Genomic DNA, 21,509 nt, shown 5'->3' with positions numbered 1-21,509 from the left:
AAATGACATATAAATGTGGAATTCTAGACACTGAGAAAGGCAGAAAACCCATAGCTGAAGCTTAATTATTAAGAAAAATGCACAGATACTATATCTCTATGTTGATATGCTACTGCTAATTAGTCTTTTAATTAAGTTATTTAATTAAAAAAGAGGAAAGAGAAGAACATGATGATGATGATGATGATGATAGTAAATTTTCATTGGTTTCCAGTTTTAAACCCTTCAGTGCTGCTCTCTAAATAAAAAGTATCACTTCAGCACTATAGGAATTGGTTCTGAACTTCATCTCTCAGAAAACATATACAAGAGACTAAAGTGCCGTCCACATGTTCTCCCTTATACAGGCTCTTGGACACCAATTAAGTCCTATCTGCAAGCCCCACTAAAGCTGTGGAGGTCATCAGGCCATAATGAAATCAAATTAATGACAAGCTGTTTCCTGATATAGATTCCACAAGGTCTCATGACTTCAATATTGATGTTTGCAATAAGATTCAATGCAAAAAACCCCAAACTCAACCCAAACAAACAAACAAAAAAAACCCCAAAACCCAATCAGTTCCATTTGCTCTGTGTTTGCATAAGTACAGAAAACTTTTCCACAGAATGACAACTACACTCACTAGAAATGCAAATATAACATTTTTTATTTGCTTTTTTTCATTTTTGTGATCACTTTCGGCATCTAATTTAAAGTCCATGGAAGGAGTTTTATTTAAGAGAGGTTGTGAACTCTATAATACTTTCCTCAGATGTTAGGCTTTTTCATGAAAAAAAAAAAAAAACCTAGAGAAATAATATCTTTGGTTCAGAAAAGGCTACATCTGCAGTGGATGTACTGAGATGGCTCTACGTGACAAAGGAAAGGACTGAAGAAACATTTCTATTTAAGCCATGGAGTTAATACAACCAGAATGTGTTTAAGGTGAAGGTCCCTAAGGCAGAAATGTTGCTGGAGACTAACATGGCAACACTTAAATGAAATGGAAAGAAGAAATGAAAAGGAAGAAATGAAAATTCTGGGATGTATTGAAGGCTGCACAAAGTTTTCTATAAGGAACACATGCTCTTAAACTTAATGAGAGGCTGGAAGGCAAAAAAAAAAAAAAAAAGTAATCCAAAGTGACAAGATTTTAGCAGTTATCAAAGGCAAATAAGGGTGTTTTTTAAAAAAAAAAATCAAAATTCCTCTGTGTTATGGATGACAGCTGAACTGGTAAACAAGGAACTGACCAGCAGGAGAAGAGCTGTGAAAGCCACAGGCAGAACTTTCCCAGTAGCTGGATGAGGATGCTAAATGTGGAACCTCCCACCAAAGAGAGGACAGTATACTGTCCTAAGGGATGTCGTAAGTACAGCTTCTTCTACACCTCACTTAGCACTGAAGTTGCTAAGCAGTCAGTGAGCAGTGACACACTACCTCATGGAGTAACAGCTCTGAATCATGGGTAGAAGTAAAGATTTCAAGAATAAGCGAAGAATATTGATGGAAAGGCATGCTCTAAGCTGCTGACATCCTTTAGCTATAAAGCAAAAATAAAAGCAAAATAAAGTTTGGAGAAAAATAAAAGTTCCGTTTTATATTTAGTCTTTTCTCACAAAAAAACCCCAAAACAACAACAACAAAAACCCAACAACAACAACAACAAAACAACTCACAAAAAGCTCCAGTGGGCTTACATGAGAAGTATCTATCTCAAACAATGTAGTTAAATACACATATGAGGAAAGTCTCTTCTTGGTTATCCAAGAGAGTCACGATGCACAAAGAACATCACAAAGACTTCACAACATGCAATGCATGATTTCTAGTAATAGAAGTGTGTCCAACATCATGTAGAGAAAAATTATAATGTACTTTGTGATTTCAGATGCACAGCTGACTGAACTTGTTAGGGACATGGTAAAGTTAAATAAAGAATTTTCATTTAGCACTAGAAAGTAACTTTACATTGTACTGATGTGAATGTCTCACCCAATCCCATTTACCATGTTTGCATCCTTGCTGGTGAGAGGATGCTGGGGTTATTGAGTGAATTGCCAAAAGACAGTACAACTATGTAGAATTCCAGTGATAATGCCAACTGAAAAACAGATGGACTATTCCTGACAACAAGAAGTGGTCATAGATAAAGGAAGATATTGCATGTGCTGGCCAAATAAAGTAAACTCTTGTAAAAACTAATTTATGTCCAAGTTAGGTCAAAATCAAATAAGTACGAGAAAACAGAGAAAAGCATACCAATAATGACAGTATTACTGATAAAAGTCTGAATTTGATAACACTACAAATTGTGCAGAAGCACTGAAAAGAGAAGCTGTTGCTATCATCACCAAATAAACAGACAGTGAGACAAGAAGATCGCCAGGAACTTGTTTGAAAATGATCAGAGGGAAATTGTTGGACACATGGAGCAGAGATGAGAAGATGCTGTAGATAAACGGATAGCATATTATTCATTATGGAGAGAAGTGTAAGAAAGAAAGGCAACATATAATCCTTTGGGAAACAGACTGCAGAGATACAGTCTTGATGGAGTAATGTGATTAATCAAAGTGAAGTAGAAACCACAGGCAAATATGCACAAAGGAGGCTGGAAAAAATAAATAGATATTTTTAGTTAGCATAGATTTTTTTGATATTGCACGCCAGCAGGGGTCATCTGTTGACCAACAAATATTTGTCTTCGTACACTGAAAAAAGATCTTTGAGTTTATGTGGAATTTAAATACAGTGACTGAGAAAACAAGTCAGGGAACTGATCACTTGGCAAGTTTCCATTTCTCTTGATTTTGCATTATGTTTCTTGAACGTTAAATACTGCTTCTTGCGTTTCACACTGGGAGTAAAATTTATACAAATCAAGCACTTAGACTTTTTCTGGGGTAGGAAATCACATGGCATTTGGGAAAGAAGGGAATTTATCCCTCAGATTGTGTGCATCATCTCAGCAGCTCATGATCTTCTTCGTGGTCTGGCTGGTTATGCTCCTGCTCCTTTAGCCTCCTCCAGGTCCTCCCCTTCCCCTTGTGCTATTTCACCGATGAAAGACTAGGCTAGCGGCAAAGGAAAGATACAGCCCCACTGTACTTTTCCCCCACTACCCTCTGCTTGGATGGCTTAATTGCAACAGTACTGTTGCACCATGTGGACTGTATTAAAGAGCTAGAATAATCATAACAAAGCAGAACATGATTTTTCATTCTAGACAGGATTTTTCATTCCTAATAGCACTGAATAGCCTGAGAACAGATGAAATTCTTTGCCTTTTTGACACAGTAAAATGAAATGGATAATGGGAACTGAAAGCTTTGAAAATACCATTTTTTGGAGGGAATGGCAAAGAGCTGAGCCTGCAGAAATTGAATTTGGATTTTTTTCCCCTTAATGGTTCATATTTTTAATATAAAAATAAATTTGAGTCTGATGAGTAATTACAGTGTTTCATTTTTTTCTCTCTAGCATAAAAGTGGGATGGGATGAAATAAGATTAATGCACACTTGTTCAGTTCCAAGTTGTGAAGGAAGAAAAGAAGGAAATATGTTCACAACATGGAACACGTTCAGATTCAGGTAAATGTCCCTGTGTACTAAACATGTCCTTTTCTCCTCCTGACTCATATTGACTGAAACAGCAGAGAAGAAAATGTCAGCAAAGCTGATGGAAAACAGTAAACGATGCAGATAAACTCTAACATAAAGATTTCCTATAATCTTACGACACAGCTGTAACAATAACTTAAAAATACCGTTTTTTTGTCTGCTATTGTAGAGTTTTGACATTTAGGGCTGCCTTTAAGTTGCCCTTGAAGCCAGTTCCTTGTGTGAAGAATTGGTTAAGACCCTCTTTCCAGAAAGTCTGCTTTACTCTGGGAGACCACCCACAAAATCAGCACCTGTGTGTGGATACTAGATAAGAAAACATATGTTAATTTCACAGAAGTTAGCACACTATCAGTGCTGAAAGAGCATTTGTGACTCATAATGCCAAGCCCACCGGGGCTGGGGTGGGTGGTACACCCAGATATCGAGGTTCTCTCAAGCCTATAGAGAGTGGTAATGGCTGTTTATTTAGTCCACTACCCACAGGACATTTAACTCCAGACACCCTCAAAACTCATCTATCCATAGTTGTACTATCTCTAGAGAGCTGCTGTGTCAAATGACAACAGTACAGAAGGCCACAAGCAGCTCTTTATCACATTCCTTTCTCAGCCTGACCCCTTCTTTTTTTTTGCATCTTACTGAAAGACATTGAGCAAGATGGTGTTGGGAAGAGAGAAACAACTCCAAAGCTTGCTATTGGCTTTGCCGTGCCCTGTGCCAAACAGATCTGCTGCCAGATTGTCAGAGTAGTTAGGAATCTCAGACACTTTGATGCCCTTGAGGTCTCAGACACATCTGCTTAGGAAAACTGCCTTATTGCATCTGAGCCGGCGAGGCAGGCGGCCGTGTTCTGCTGAATGATGACTAGGTTGCCATGATCCACACTTAGCTACAGTACTCCAGGAACACTTCCAAGCACGTGGATCTTAATAGGACTTCATTAGTTCAAAATACAGATGCCTGTCTCCTTGCCAGCATCCTGAGTATATTACCCTCCACTCCTTTGCACAGAGCACGAGATTAATCTAGTAGGCCTGGCCCTTTTCTTCGAATTAGTGGTGCTTCCCCAGCTACTTCCCTCCTTTTCTTCTGAAATGATCACCTGCCTTGTCCGCTCCATTTCTCAGGAACAGTGGAGCTGATGACACTAAGGTAGAAAACCTGTGGAACTGCAATTCTGACTCTAGAAAGTTTATAATAGATATTAATCTCACAGTCTTCAAAAGAGAATACCAGCCGTGTTTCTTCCAGCTGGCATTACAACAGCTGCAACCAAAAAGGAAGAAGGAGGTTGAGGAGCAAAATGCAGTGAAACAGAAGAGGGGTGAGGAATGACTGCAAAAGTCAAAAGAAATTACAAAAGAAGGCCAATAGCACTGACACATTAGAAGTAAACAGTTTGTATTCCTGCTCTGGGAAAGACTTAAACAAGAAGATTATGAGACCTCAGAGGGAAAGGTAAGCAGGTAGGTAGCCAGAGCTTTCTTCTTCCGTCCTTCATTTAGAGACCAGTCTTCGTCATGAACAGTTTAACTGCATTGAGTAAGCTACGAAAGCAGGGAGGTATTACTTGATATGATTCAGCGTGAAATAAAATTACATTTTCCACATGCTTGTAATTTTAATATTCTTTTCCACTGCTTTGAGTTGTGCTTGCAGACTATTGATTTTATGTTTTTTCCCTTGTAAAAAGTTGTCCTTTCCCAAATAATATCATTCCTGAAATAAGGCATATGAAAGACTGTTTGAAGGTTCTTTAATTAATTAAAACTGGCAGACAATTTAAATGAATTATCCTGTTAGCTATTATGGTGGCTAAATCTACATGGCCTCCTGCAGCTCCTTGCAGCTCTGTTTTCTATGAGTTTCCTTTAGCAAAGTAGCAGAACTGACTTAAATGCAAAACATTACTAGGAGTCACAAGCATTCATCAGAAAACTAACAGCAAAAACCTAACCAAGCTGCAAGTATATTTTGCTGGTACACTGCATTTACAGTAAAAAACACCTAAGTAGATTTTTGTTCATGGCTTTTACTCCCCAGTGAGAAAAATTTCCAATGTATGAGATAACACACACCCACACCCCTCTGTGCCTATATGGACATGTTATAAAAAAAAATAATTTGGGTGACTCTGAACAGTTTTTTGCAGTCCTTGCTCCTCAGGCCAGACACACTGGCCTAGCTACACTGCTGCCAACCACCATGCCATGTGTGCTGCAGTAATACCTACCACCTGCACAGCTGTTTTGCTCTGGCTGCTAAACTGGAGTAAGCAGTAGTGATAAAAGTCCTTTTTCCTATTATTGATGCAAATGACCATTTGCAATGGTATTGCAAAATACTGCAAGACAACTAAATATGGTGACGTCTTCTTGTGGTCCTGTTCTCCTTCAGCTTCTGTGACTCTGTGATCTGTTTCTTATGCAGCCTCAGCTTCCCCTGAGTGTCCTGTGGAGGAGGCAGCTCTCTCTTGCCTACCTGCATATCTTCACATAGTACACTTGCTCATCTTTTTTGTCTTGTCCAAACTCATATCCTGGTCTGCTCCATTACTGATGAACGGACATCACACTGTCTAATATGGAGCACCTACATTTGTTCTGCATCGGTAGCATGTCTGTGTTTTATGCAGGCTCTTAATATGAGACATATTCAGCTCAGACTACTCTCTGAAACCTCACACGAAGGCTAAGTTTCATAGGTTCTTTCTGCATAAAAGTCCCAAAGATACAGTCTGTTACATACCTGTATACCTAAAATTTTACCCATGGGTTCCCTTCACCGTTTTATCCCAGCTACTGCAGTGCTCTTTTTTCTGGCCTTGACCAGTACAGCTGTCGTCCATCCACATCCACTCTGCAAAGAGCATTCTTCCAGCCTGGCTCTCTGACTACACCACATCTGTCTAGGCACCCTTTTATTACCTTCCCACTTTCTCTGTCATACCTTTCTGTGTATTTCTGTGTCTGGGTATTCCATGGGGTTTCTGCTGGGAGAACAGGAAGAAAGGGACATTAAAAACTTGACCCCAAAGGCTACTCAGTTATTTTTCAGAATGCAAAGTCTAGGTCAGGGGTCCTCAAACTACGGCCCACGGGCTGGATACTGCCTCCCAGGGTCCTCAATCCAGCCCCCGGTATTTACAGACCCCCCCGCCGGGGGTTGGGGGGAAACCAAGCAGCCGCAGATGACTGCCTGCCACTGCATCCGCGCCGGCCCCCTGGTTAAAAAGCTTGAGGACCCCTGAGCTAGGTGCTTCCCCTGTAAGTCCTGACCACAACAGTTCCTTAAGTACTGCTGCCTATTTTAATGTGGAAATCTAAGTTAAAAAATCAATGCCAGTTTAGCCAGGAACTTAAAACAGTAACAATGCCTCCATGAGAGAGGGAGATCTATTAACAGTTTTCTCCGAAAATGAGAGAGCTGTGATTTTCTGCTGTGTGTGTGTTTTAAAGGCCAGTATTACACTGCTATACTGGCCCGAGTGACAGCTCACAGCCCCCGTCTGGGTGGAAAGGAAAGGGAAAACAAAGAGACAGCTCATGTCTGCAGCAGCCAGGTGTTTCAGAGCCGCGTGGTGCTGGAGAGTCCCCCATAAATGAGCCCTCTGCAAACGAGCTCTGCGCGCAGAGCAGCCCTGCTTGCCTTGCACAGCCCATTCATCTTCCATCGGGCAGCCTGAGCTGTTCAACTAACTGCTGTCTGGGGGCTGTAGTCACTCTTTTACATGCACCCAGCTTGGTAAATATGCCTGCTCCATGGTTTTAAATTAAAAAACATAAACCCATAAAAAGTCAACTGAAACCTCTTTGCACATGCTTTGCTGGTGGGTCTCTGAGGCAAGAAAGATGCGAGCAGAGAGAGGTGTGTGCTTCTGCTTCTGACCCTCACTGGCAGTCACACCTGATAAAACACAGCAGGGCTGCGCCTCTGATGGCATGAGATGCCTTCTCTCTGTCTCTTTTAGACCGACTTTTTAGAGAATACTTTTCAGTGTTCATGGTCCTTATACTGATTTCACACTAATACAGCTTGATTGACCTGATGGACTTAATCTAACTTGAGCTCCATGGACCAGAGAGGATTTAATCCTTTTTGGGTGCTGGTGACTTAGTATCACTTTTGTAGACATGAATTTATTTATTATGTTGGGTTTTTTTTTCCTGACCCATCATAACGACAGCCAACACATGGACTGTCCATATTTTTGGATGCAGACACATTTTGTCTGCATGGTAAAATATGCTACAAATGATGCCACTAGAAAAGGATATCACTTGTCTGCCTCATAATTCTTGCTGTATCAGTGAAAGAAGAGAGAGAAGCAATGGATCTAGCTAGATGTAAAGCTCATGTAATTTATCCAGGAACTTGAAATAAGCTCTGGCCTATGCTGGTCCTGTTTGTAGTGGCCGTTAGTCAAGGTATCTGTCTGATTTGGCTTTGCTCATTTATGGAACCTGCATCCAAACACCTTTTGAGCTCAGCGGCTGGCTGCAAGCCTCAACACTGGCTATTTTGTACAAATACAGAAGACTGTAAAAAAATCCACACAGTTAAAAATGTATTGTTTGGGTGAGAATTAACCCCAGAATATCGCAGCATTTTGTTTAGTTGGCTTTGAGATATACAAAACCACCTCCTCATGTTCTAAAGGACCTCATACTTAGAGCAGCTGTCATATAAACATACAATAGTTAAACTAATTCTGTTTGTCTATGAAAATATTGGTCCTAAAAGGGTCCTGCTTACAAATTTTGTAGCTGTCAGAGTGAGTGACATCTTATAAATGTCTCAATAGATGGAAGAGTTGATCTAATAATGAAAAAAAGAATACTCACAAATAATTTATTTGTCATTTGGTGGGGGAAAAGAAGAGTGAATAATTTATTTGGTCAATATTAGTCAATCATCAATAGAAACGGTAGAATAATTTATAAATTTACTTATGAATAATTTATTCATCAATTGATGGTAGGAGGAAATTAATGAAATAAACAACATTTGAATTACACTCAACAGGCTCTCAGAGGCAGGCAGGACAGACGGGGGGAACTGAGGGAATGGATCCCTTTCATCAACCTCATGACAGTCTGTGCATGAGCAGAGGGGATCACCAGTGGGCAGCTGCCCTGTAGCCACTTCTGTAGCTTGCTGACAGTAGTCACCTTCTTTCCCGTCTACCCGTCCTGGACAACAGATCTCAAAGAGCCCTGAGAGTGTTATGTGATTTCTTTGTGTCTTTGGTGATGGTGGGAAGCTGTTTGGAGATTCCTCCTCTGTGTTCCACCAGCTTCTGCTGTGATTGCTTAAGTCAGATGCTGCTCACTCTGATGTGGCAACAGAGGCTTTGGGTGCCATCACAGCCTTTCAGCAGCTTGAAACTCATCATGCAGCTGCAAGGTGTGCTGTGCTGTGCTTGTGTAGTCAATGTAGGAAGTGAGGGTTTCCCTCAGAAAGCCACAAGACACTGTCCCCTGTTTCTAAAGACTGCAAAAAAAAAAAGAGTAAAGCTCCAAGGCATCTTACAGAAAAAAAAAAAAATCATAACAGCTTAAAATATTTAATGTTGCATCCTTGAAGGGCAAATCATCAAGCTACTGAGATCCACACTGATTACAAAAGTCTGGCAGTGCGACTGAATTGTGCTGTGCCTGACAGCAAGCAACAAATTCCTGATGTGCAAAGAGTTGAAATAACTCTCTTGCCCACCATGTCTTTTCAGAATAGAACTTCACAGGCTTGTTACTGTCAAAATCATTTCAAGGCAAGTCTTATCTGAACGTAATTTTTAGATTTGTTGAATTTAGTAATATCTTTCCATGTGGCTGTGTGAGGGGAAGTTTCTTGCTATGTAATCCATCCAGAAACACCCCACTGCCTTTAGACAGCACCCACTGGTTTGCTCTGAGTTTGCTTTGCTGCTATTGAATGAATCCATAACATATCCAGTCTGAACATTAACCAAGAGCCACAACAGAATACTGTTAATAAAAATCATTCTGAAATGTCTTTTGGTGTGTTATAATCTCACATTGTAATAGCTGTCATAAAAAAACAAATACAAAGTAGGCATGAGGCTGTGAGCAGAAGGGTTTTTTTCTGTTTTCAGTGTGCTAAGTTTAATGACGGATATATGTGCAGTTTGGGATGAAAACAAATGCCCTTTATGAATAGACTAAGTGGAGGAATCAGCTGGCTTATGTTGTCCTCTCAACTCTTACCAGGATTTTTCCACTCTTTGTTCCTTTGTTAACTATAAACTGTAAGCACTGAAAATCAAAAAATGAGGGAAAGTTTATGAATTATACACGGTCATGGAGTTTATTAGTGCTCCATGCTCATCCTCTTGGGAGTCACTGGAGGAAGAGCTTTGAGCAATTTCCAAATTTTCAAATGGGTTCTCCATTTCTTTATCTCATTCAGCTTTTGATATGGTGCATAAATTATTTATCAGGACTACCATTATTTCGTTAGTTTGCATTGTCCTCTGGCACCATGTCTGCAGAATGATACTCATTTTGCATTTGCAATTACTAAACTTAAAAGAAATCAGTTAATTCTTCCTCTATTCAGCTCTCTTTTTTCGCAGAATGATGTGTGAAGGACTGAGATGTGAACAGAATTTCATTTTGACCTTGAACCCTAATTATGCTTTTCATCCTGTATTTCACCATAAGATGTAACTGAAGTTTATGTATGATATATTTCTATTTTCCTTTCTCTCTCTATCTTTTTTTTTTTTTTTTTTTTTTTTGGTAGGAAGATGGGACAGGAAATAATTTTTTCGACATCATAAATTCACCATTGAAACTTAGTGAATCATGTGCTATGCTGGTTAAGTTCAGAGACGGATCCTCTTTTATATACTCTAAGTCTCCTTGAAGTTAATTTTTGAGGCAGTTCACCTCATAGCTTCCCAGTTGCAATAGCATCTGAATGGAACAGCTTCTCAGTTAATTCACCTTACAGAGTGTAAAGGAGACACTAGTCTTTTTCCATGTCAGAATGTATGGTATATTCTTAAGCAAACATTTATTATGATTGACTTCCTCCTGGTTTACTTTCATTACAAGCTTGCATCCATTCGTGCCATCTCTCATCCTGCTCTGCTGCTGGAATTACCAGGTAGCAGACTACCAGGCAGATTTCCATTAAAATTTTTTTTTTAAAAATAAATAATAATAAAAATGGGTAGCTTTACACCCAAAACAATGTGAAACAATGTGCTACTGGAGCCAGATCATAACTTAGCCTGGCAGAAAACTTTATCCTCACTGTGTGGTAGAAGAGCAGACTCAATTACACTGGTCCAAGATAATTTCCCCTCTGCTGGAAAGCACCCGTGCTGTGCATCTGTTTCTTCCCCTTCCCAGGGCTCCTCAGCTGAAGCCCTCTTGCAAAATGAGGAGGAAGAAGGAGATGCTCTAGTGAGACAGGGCTTGTGGCCATTTCTACCCAGCTGTGGTTCCTCTTATGCAAAGAAGACCCAGTGATACCTGCTTAAAAATCCACATCTGTGAGGTAGTAGCTGCACTGAACAGCTGGCTGTGAGAGACTGTGACGGAGCTGCCTGTGCTGTAGAGCAGTGGCACGTCCCCACCTGAGGCCCCTGTCATGACAGAGGATGGATGGCAGTGCCACGCTCCTTCCTCTGTGCTGACAACCACTCAGGCAAACAATTTGCCTCCTAGCATCTCTGCAACAGGCCCTGTTTTCTGCAAATGCAAGATCATACCCTAGGATAAGGAAACAATATTACAATATTACCTAAGATTATTTTTCTAGTACCAGCTATGGATTAATTCAGTGATTTCTTTCAAGTAGCGCTCTGCCCTATCTACAGGTTCACTTTAACCCTTTGGTCTTTGAGGACGCTTCTCCTATGACTCCATGAACATTCTTGCTGCTAACTAACCACCTTATTTTTCCCTAGAAATATTTTTGGGTTTTGTGTGCATTAATGTACTAATGCCCTGTATTAATTCCCTCAGCAATTCTCATTCTTGAGAATGGCAGGCACTTTTACTCTTCTAAAAGCACTAAATGTATTGTGTTTGATTAAATTTAATGTATTTAGTAGTTCTGTGGGACTGATCAAAATAAGAATCCAAGCAGGTGGGATGATGTCTGTGGCCATGCTATTATCAACAGAATCAGACTTCTGGGGAGTGGGGCACCTCTTACTTCCAAGTTAACGGTCCTAGTGCTGTTTATTTAATGGCTACCTAACAGACTATGCGGTTGTAGAGTTGCCTTTATGTTGTATTAGGTGAGCTAAGGAAGTTGCTAAATTCTGTTTTGTAAAACACAGCTGCGTATAGGTACAAAGGTACCATGCAGATGAAGTTTAATATATGCAGAGAACCTTGCTTTCCATTGCAGCACATGCTTCTGCCCTTCCCCTTTGTGTTTGCATGTGTCTGTCTTTTATCTCCGAAAGCTGCTGGTTCAGTGCCCTCACCAGCTAAATCTACCTGCAGCAATATGTCAAAATAGCCTCAGCAGTAGTAGGTTTCTCAAACTACCCCATATTAGAGGAACTATTCCCATGGTCCTGCTGGGGCTCCAGGAGAAAAAATTTTACTCAAGTTTCTGTGTCGTAGGTGAGCAGCGGTTCCTGGCTGTGGGCCGACTCCTCCCCACTGCTCTCTGCTTCTCCCCACATACCTGTTGGTAGGAGGCCTGTCCCATGGAGAAGGTGTCAGGCTCCTGCCCAATCTGCCCACACTCCCAGGCCACCAGGGACGTGCCATGTAGCTGGTCCCCTTCATGCCAAGACCCAGTGAGAGGACATTCCCCTGCACCTGGCCACCTTGAGATTCCTAGGGGCTCCCTCTGCTATTTATATACGCAGGTCATGGAACGCTGTGTGTATCCTCACACTAGTACTACATAATAACTGGCACTAAGCATCATTCTGCCTAGCTTGCCCCCAAAGGTGCCATTACATGTCAGTTTTCACAGTGCCCAGCTTCAGGCTTTATTCACACTGCTGTGTGAAGAACGGGGCTGATTAAAAAGAAACCAACACTTCATGTGCACTCACACTCCTTGTCCTAAATCCTCACAGCTCTACCAGGGTACACTGGAGAAACCAACTGCAGAACTACAGATGTGTTTGCAACCTTTGATGCACAAGGAAAAAAGAGAAAAGCCTCTTTTATCTCTTAGAATACTAACAGCTTTTTTCCATCTACGAAAATAACAAATACTTGCTTTAAAATCAAGTCTGTCAGCTGAATATCAATGGAAAGCATTACTGCAGAGCAGTATTTAGTCTGCATTGTAAAAGTGAAAAAAAGAAAATTAAGCCATCCCCCCAGTTGTCAACTGTCAGTGAGACTGCTTGGCTCGGGGCTGTGCATCCTGCTTCTTCCAAGGTCACTGAAGGGGCCAATACCTGCACATGGAGCTTCCCTTGTTATTGCAGCCTCTGTAAAGCTATAAACATTACACAACAAGAACAGCTGCTAGGCTTATCCCTTGAACAAACAAAAAATAATGCAATTGAGTTTGCTTTTGCCCAAGGAAGGTCTGGCCTATTGCTTTAGATAAAAATGGGGATCAGACGGTTTGACACCAGTTTAATACCTGGAATTCTAGATCAGGCTCTAGCTGCTCCTGTACTGCATTCCTCTGTATGTCCCTGCAGTGCCCCAGCATCCGAGCCTTGATGGCTGCAATGCTGTGAGAATGCTGCAGCCCCCCCTGCCTGCAGCTGTCTCTCAGGCTGCAGCTTGGAAAAAGAAACTCATTCCACTGACAATTTCTTCCTCTGTTCAGGGTTACCATTTTTTTCACCAAAGCCTTCCCTTGCCAGCTAACAGAAGTAATGGAGCTGAGACCTCTGCTGTGACTGAGAGTGCTTTGAGCTGTACCAACCATCTGCCTGATAGGAAGGCAGATGTGTCTGAAATTCCCGTAGAAGAACAATACTATTATTATTACTAATTAATAGTAGACAAGGACAGAAACCCATTCCAAATAAAATTAAGATCCAAGCAAAAGAGTCAACTGTGATTTCTAATTGATTGCATTTTAAAATCAATCACTCAGGTTGTGTATATGTTGGGTTTTTTTCCCACAAGATCCAGCAGCTTACTGATACTTGTCTTTCTAGTGATGAAATTGAAACAGAACTGTGGAGGTTTTTTTTAATGGAATTGACTTTTTAAAGGGAAAATCTATTTTAATTAGACTTGTACAGCCAGATTTGTCAAGCCGATTTTCCTCTGGAAGTTTATTATGAAGCTATGTGGAAAGAAAGATGCTCTATGTGTTTACTCTCTCCCAAAGGGCCAGCTGAAGTTAAAATGAACCTCTGTGCCTGCTAGCACATACAGACCCCATGGGCCTCCTAAATTCCTGCTCAGCAAAGGCTGCTTCACACTGAGAGAAGGAAATATCATCGCCTTTCTTCAGAATGGCAGATTAAGTTTTCCCTGGTTCCCGCTTTGTGAGGATCAGACTCCAACATAACATACATGGATGCTAAAGAGCCCAGATGGCTGGTTCAGCTTTAAATTAATAACATCAGTACTTCAGTCAGATGGGGCATGATACAACTGTTAATTTTGTTCACCCCCACTTCTCCTATGTGTTATACTAATAGTTTTATTTAGTGCTTCTGGCTTTCCTCTTGCCCAGGTTTCAGGAAACTGTTGTTCAACAGCAGGTGCCCATGTTTCGGCATTCAAATTTAGAAGAAGGGACATTCCACACTGCACCTCGATTCAGCCTGGGACACTTAAACTCTTGGGAAGTTGTAATAATATAACTAATAATTTCAAAGTTAAGTCTTGTTGCTACAGGGGAGAGCTACTGCAAAAGCCTGAGTCTTCAAATCCCTGGCCTCTGGGTAGCTCATGACTATGTTTCAAACAGATGTTAGCAAAGAAAAAACAAAATAAGTACCAAGCAGTCCATATTACGCAGGACAAATGAAGGAATCCCAACTAATAATGACTATGGATCAGTGGAAGTTAATATAAAATGACATGCAACAGTGATGCAGGTAAAACTATAGCTAAGTCAGTCTTTGGAAAAACAAATCGGCATTAAACTAGTCATTCATCAGTAAGGAATGACCATCAAAATGATGGTGTTTCAGTATCAGAATATAAAACCCTTTGAATAAAGACACACTGTATCCTCAGTAAAAAACCCAAGTCTACATTTCACTGAGACCGAACAACTTATTGGATTGGTCTTGGGAAGAACCAACACCAAACCCTTTGGGACTTGCCTAATGAAAGAGTGACTTACACTGGTATATACAATAACAAAGAGGTCTTCCCATTACCTGGGACCCTGGACAGTTGTCCCTGTTTGCAATACACATTATTTTTTCTCCCATTATTTCATCATGTTCCCAAAGGACAGTTAAAGTTGCTGAGGAATTAATATTTAACTCTTCCTTGCTATTTCCTTCTAAAAATGAGGAAAGACAGAAACTGGCTTTGGTGTGTGTCATGTTCCAGCATTCCTGATCAGGTGACATCTCTCTGCTGTGAGTTGAAGGCCATGCTCCCATGGGAAAGTACGGTGCAAGGGGGTCTGTAACTTCAGCACAGCTCCAAGACCCACCCTCCAGAGCACACTTTTCCTCACTGAAGAACATACCTGTCAATCAATAACTGTTCTCCTTCAGGCCTTGCTTTTGGAGAGGTGGAAAACTCATTATATTCTTCTTGCACTCTCTATGTTTTCTTTAACTAAATTATATTTGCCACTGTAAAAGACCTATTGATTGATTTAATAGATCTTTTGTTCTTTCTACAGATTAATGTCTTACTTTTTATCTTGCTTTCTCGTGCAATCTTCACTTCAGTCTATTTAAGCATTCTGCAAGTTTTATAGCATTTTTTAAACTCTTCATTCTTTTGTCCCTTATGTATCAGCCTGGGCAGGGGTGAAATCACGCAAGCACTCAGCAACTACCAGCCACAAGCAGGTCCCTTCCCCCCTAGGGTCATGCCTGGTGCAACGATGACATGTGCCAAAAGTATTTGTCACTCAGAGAGCTGACATGAGGATCGCTGAGCTAGAAGTTGACTCCAATCCCCAACAGGGCTGAGTAGGAATATATACAATTTTCCTGCCTTTAGCAGAAAAAAATTCTGACACCACTTCTTGATTCTCATCTCTCCTCCAGCTAGAGCCTTGGGAAGCCAGTCTGGGCGAGAAGCTGCAATAAATCCTGAGGACTCCAGCAGAGGCAACAAGAAGAAAACTAATGCACCAGTGTGATAATGTGGTGGGTACAGCAACAGGGTAGGAGAAGCTGGACGTAATGTTTGATGATACAAGTTCTCCTCGGTCAGTGCCCTAAATGTCAAAAGTCTCACCAGACAATTTAATAGAGACAGCAATCTGGCTTTGGAGCCACATGGTGGAAAGTCACATTCCCCAGAAACTAGTCTTAAATCACAGTCCCGCAATGTGCGCTGCTCACGCTGCACCGAATAGCTAGGCTTTTTTACAAATTTCCCATCTGCATACAGCAATTTGCTTGTTGATGTTTAGACATGATTGACATAATTCGACAATCTGGCTTATTAGTTTGCTTCGTAACTATGTAAAATGCTGACAATGATTATCCCAGTTGACTGAGGACATGCTTCCTGTGACACAGTAAACAAATGTAGCAAAGGGAGGCTTTTTCCAAATGATTGCTCCAACCCCCTAATGAGAATGTTAACTTATTTCATCAGGGCTGCACTACACCAAGCGTCTTAATGAATCCTCAAGTCACACAGCTCCGTTTCTTAAGCCTGGGGTACAGTACCTAGAATAGTATGCCTACGGACTTTTCTCCCATCTTGAGCTGCATGCTGCATTATAATGAACCCATTTATTACACAGCCTGCAAAAAGACATTTCTTTGAAAAAGAAAGTGTTTCCAAGATTTGGTTTCAAAACCTACCAAACTCCTTAGAGGAGTGCTTCTTCCTATAAATCAGTGCCTCTTAGTGGAAGTAACCTGATGGTAGAATGAGCAGTGATAGGTGAAAAAATAAGAATAAATCAACCTGCTCATTAACCTGCTTGCACAGTAAATTCTTTCTGCTCTGAAGATCAGGATTTAAGACAGTTCCTCTAAATCAAAGGATTCTTATGAATTCTCCAGCTCCCTTCTGTAAGTTATGTTTGGGTCATCGATGACCATTTGTAGGGGATGTTTTTCAGGTGTTAGCAAACATTGACACTGATTTATTTGGAGAAAATAACACATGGGCTCCCAGGGGAAAAAGTCATTATCTTAGTTTTGGTGCATCTAATTACAATAACTCTCTGGCAGTGTTTAACAATGAAGGAAAGAGTGCTCCAGTGTCCAATTAAGGTTTTCTTTGAGGATTAATAAATCATGTCTCATCAGCCCCACTGACCCAGAGGTGCTAATCTTCACCTTATCACTCTGATCTGAAAGCAAAATTCTGCAGATCAACAGCAGCAGAATGGTCAAGTTAATTGTTCCATTAGGCTGATGAAGTCTTTATACCCATGTCCAATAATACACTATTCCCTGAGCATCTTTACATGTTCTGCTACAGAGCAGAAAACAAACAGTAAAAAGACTGCCACAGCTATTCGACACAGGTGACTGGTAGCTTGGGCTCTGCTCCATACTCAGCTGTTATGATTTAACTGTGCTGCATTCATGTACTAGAGCAAGGTACTGAGAAGATTATAAACAGTCAAGAGAGGTTTTACTACATCTAAATGCAGTTGCAAAAGGAAATAAATCATGTAGTCAATAATGGCAAGAAGACTTAACAGTTATCTGCCCTGTAAACAATATCCTTGATTAGAAGGCATAAACAATACTGTCTTATTTAAGGGCAAGGATTCAGATATTTCACTGGGAAGAGTTTTTCTCATTGACAAGCCTACAGTAATCATGGAGAATGTGGCAAACTGAGTTAAAATATGCTCCCAACCTCTACAATAAATTAGAAATCACATTTTAACTGTGTTCCCAGTCTATTTGTATTTGCTTTTGTCTCTAAGTAATCAGGCAGGTTAAATTCTTTTGACATAAATGTTTACAACAAGTAGAGCTCACATGAAAAATCCATTTCATAACCCTTGCTTTTCAAACAGTTCCTCCTCCTGACCTAAGCAGGAAAGGAAATGGGAATTGATACCTTTCAGGGCAAGGGTCACATACTTGTTTGTCACTGAACACAGCGGGAGAGAGAGAGATGGGATCAAAGCCAGAATAATTTCATGGGGTGGGTAGAGGGAAAAGGGAGGAGGGCTGGATTTCTGAAAGGCTTTTGAATGCATAATCTTTATTCCTATTCACACAATATTTCTCCTGTCTCCTTTTCTTCTAAACAAAACACAAACCTCTGCTTTCCCTCTCCACACTCAGTCACACCCCCAAAGCAATGTGACTCAGACTCTTCCCTCTTCCAGCGGTGAGGGGATTGGATTCAGGATGACAGAAGCATGTACTTGAAATAAGGCAAGTGTTAAAAGAACATTAAAAGTTGGGTTAGAAAAATAAGTAATGTTTTTTTCACCCTTTTCTCCAAAGTGTGAGTCACATGTTTTGTTGGTCATATTCTGAAACTCAGGCACAGCCTCTTTTTTTACAGGCTGAATTCATTCCTGAATGTAACACCTGAACAAGCAAAGAAATCAGTAAACAACACAATTGTTTTTGTTGTTTTTCATAAAGATTTCTCAGAGAAAGTGGAGCTCTTGGACAGCTGCTACTTCATCCCTTTTTTTTTTTTTTTTCTCATCTTGAAGATATTTCAGATTTCTTTTAAAATAAAAACAGATAAGCTATTATCATGTCTACCTTCTGTGTTCTGGGCTGAGAAATAAGACATACCATTACACTGACTTCAAAGCATTTAATCTGTAAAAAAGACAAGTGACTTCCACATAAAAGTGTACATCTTATAAAGCACCCAGATCGGATCATTTAGATGATTAATTCAACTGATGCAGTTTTGAGATAAATTGATTTGCCTCTTTTCCCCTACTTATCCTCTCTCCCCTTCAACAATTTAGCATTCAACCAAATACTACCAGGCATACAACATTCCCAAGGTCACTCTACTATCCTCCCTCAAGCCCCCCATTAAAACCCTCTTCTAGTATAAGACTATGAACAAAACAAAATTAATCCTCCCTTGCCCTCCAGCCTCAGAAGATTCAAACACACGTATCTCACCTCCCAAGAGAGCTGCAGCCTCTCCATCTATGGACTGGTGGTGTCTTTATGTATGCACATGCATACACAAATATCCACAGAGACATAGAGCACTCCGTGTTGCTCCTAAAAAAGCTGTTCTATTTTACATTAAATAATTAAGGATTCCTTGGGCCAGAAAGCAGGACAGAGCATGACCACAGAGCAGCAATTAGGGCACTCAGCTGGGAGAGAGACCTGTTTTCTGCTCTTTGCTTTAAAGACTACTTGCTATTTAAACCAGTGACAGCCCTGAATGAAAGATGTATCTCAGTCCTTCCCTCTGCCCTGGCTGGTGAGGTGTGGAAGCCCTCACCTTCCAGGTGACTGGTTAGGTACAGCAGGAGGACTCCCAGGAAAAGAGGTCTTCCCTTGTTTGCTGCAGCTTGTGTCTGCATCGGGGCAGCTGCTGGTACTGAGTGTCTGCTGGGTCACCATCTGGTCAGATCACTGCTGTGCTGGGATGCCCCCAAAGGTCAAACAGCACCTCAGAAAGCTCAGGACTCAGCTTGTGCTGCTTTTATGCTGTATTAGTGTTGGGCTGACTTCTCTTCCTGTGGTGTGGAGGAGATACCAGAGCTGTACCGGTAGTTCTTTTTGGGCAGGCTTAAAGAAAAGCAATGACACCCCAGGTAAGAGTCCTAGCACAGACCAAAGATCCTGTGTCCTTAAAGCTGAATTCTCAAAAAGGGCAGTTCTGCACCCATTTTACTAGCCACGCCAGGTGACAGAGTTGCCTTCAGAACATGTCTGAGGCTGGTGTTAAGAGTTGCAGGTCTAAGTATTGCCAACAGCTGGGTCACTCAGCTGGGTTATCAAGATTTAAGTCCTTGCTCCAGAACAAATAATTAACTGCAAGTTTCTATTCACATTGGGTGAATGAATGGATGAAAGAAATATCAAGGAAAAACGTGAAATGTCATTGCGTCTGCTTCATCAAATATTGAAAGAAGGCTTGGTACCTAGCTGTAGGGCAGAGTTTGCAGCCAAGAAGAAAGAAGAAGTCTGCCTGGCCAGAGGCAGGTGCTTCTTTCCCCTTCATTTCATGCCTGGTTAGTTCAGGTGGCTTCCTGGGCAGTTCCAAGGTAGAGCACCACACCAGGGATTGAGGAGTCTGGGGGATACTAGTTAAATCCTCTGCATGTCGGCACCTGTCTTCTACATGCCTAGCACCTGCAGCCCTTCTGTTTAGTTCTTAGGATGTACAGAAGAAATAGGTGTTTCCAAAGTCAGCTGACATCACCCATATTACATTCAGTTGTTGTGCACAGAAAAGTGTGAGATAGCACTGGAAATTGTGGTGTTGACAAAGCGAAATAATTTACACAAAGAACATTATTGTGAGACAACTAAAATGTTTGGAAAGTAGTTAATGTCAGATCATTCCCATTCATACATTTTTAAAACAGATTTATAAAATGCCTCCAATTCATAAGCGTTTTTCCTTTCATATTTCTTGTTAATTTCTTTTATTGTAGAATTCCACTAAGTGAGTATCTCTGTGCATAATGTACAGAACATAGCAGTAGAATAATATTATATCTTCTTCTGTCTTCCTCTGCCTGAATTTTAATAATAATATGTCTGAATGGTTCTAATGTGAAATTGAAAGCAACCTGCCTGACAAACCAGGCAAAACAAATGAACAAACTCACTGTTGCCTTACTCTCCAGATCTGTGACAAATTACATCTAGTTTGTACAGAAGATGTTATTATCCTCACGTTTCTTCTCTTAAAAAAAAAAAAAAGTCACTATGTTTATGGTTTTCATTTTGTTTGGCAACAAAAGTTAAAAAAAAAGAAAAGCAAAATAAAAGGATCAAAAACCTGTCTGAGGTGCTGAAAATGAAAAAGGGAGCCATGTGTACATCTCTCATTCAACTACTTTCAGTTCATCAGCCCAAATAACCAGGCATTCATTTATAACTCAGTTGCAGCCTTTAATAGAAGGCCAAATTCAATTTGCTGGAGTTTTAAAAATGAACTTTTATTTTAATCAGCTGGAACCTGAACCTCATCAACATGAAATCGATAGGAGTATTTCCACACACTTAATTTGTTTGGGGTTGCACTTTTGATTTGCCACAGCTTTTTCCTAGCTTGGGGAACCTTTTTCTGCCAGCAGCTGCAAGACTGCTAGTTTGCTGCTGTGGTCTGGTTCCTTATACAATTTGGAATTTCATTTCTCCATTTATTTATTTTTAGTTTGAAATAATTCTTTTGTCACCCCAGTAAAACTACAGTTGAGCTGAGGATTTCTTGGGCATAGATACAGAGTCAGGAGAAATGTTTTTCTTTCATGGACAGAGGCCCCTAGAGATGGATGGATGGCCAGAAGGAAGCCACCACCATAGATGGAGAGGTGTTTCTTCTGTCTAGGAGGCAAAGCTAGGAGCTGTGAAAGTATTCAAAGCCAATAAAGCATCTCTCACCAGGCCACCTCCACAATAAATACAACCCTCCCTTGTGGGTCTTTGTTCATTCTTAGAAGATCAGAGCTGCAGTGGGCTATCTGCCATGTTGTCACCTCTAAGTGAGGTGTAGACAATTAGTTGCCAGATTTGATGACACAGATTGGTAAGAGCTTATTTTGGCTACAGAGAAGGAGCCTTTGCCAGACCTGGAAGAATATCGCTCGCTAAGAGGTAGCAAGGTAGAAATTTTGCTTAAAAGAGCCTGGTTGC

The 21,509-nt window shown here is 40.7% G+C and overlaps 1 protein-coding gene across 3 annotated transcripts in view; it reads right to left on the bottom strand.

Annotated features, from left to right (window-relative positions):
- The window catches only part of HS3ST5 (heparan sulfate-glucosamine 3-sulfotransferase 5), a 195,618-nt gene that overhangs the window by 11,003 nt on the left and 163,106 nt on the right, over positions 1 to 21,509 (bottom strand). Inside the window, exon 1 of one of the 3 annotated variants that reach the window (XM_040599480.1) lies at positions 3,754 to 3,905. The exons of the other annotated variants lie outside the window; for them this stretch is intronic. The gene's annotated coding sequence lies outside the window, so the exon portion shown is untranslated. Of the gene's footprint in view, positions 1 to 3,753; positions 3,906 to 21,509 lie in introns of those variants that run through there. 3 annotated transcript variants of the gene reach the window in all.

The sequence above is a fragment of the Falco naumanni genome, chromosome 6 (assembly GCF_017639655.2).
Source record: "Falco naumanni isolate bFalNau1 chromosome 6, bFalNau1.pat, whole genome shotgun sequence".
Lineage (NCBI taxonomy): Eukaryota > Metazoa > Chordata > Aves > Falconiformes > Falconidae > Falco > Falco naumanni.
The sequence above is the reverse complement of the archived record's forward strand: the minus strand, read 5'-3'. Positions and strand labels throughout refer to the sequence as shown.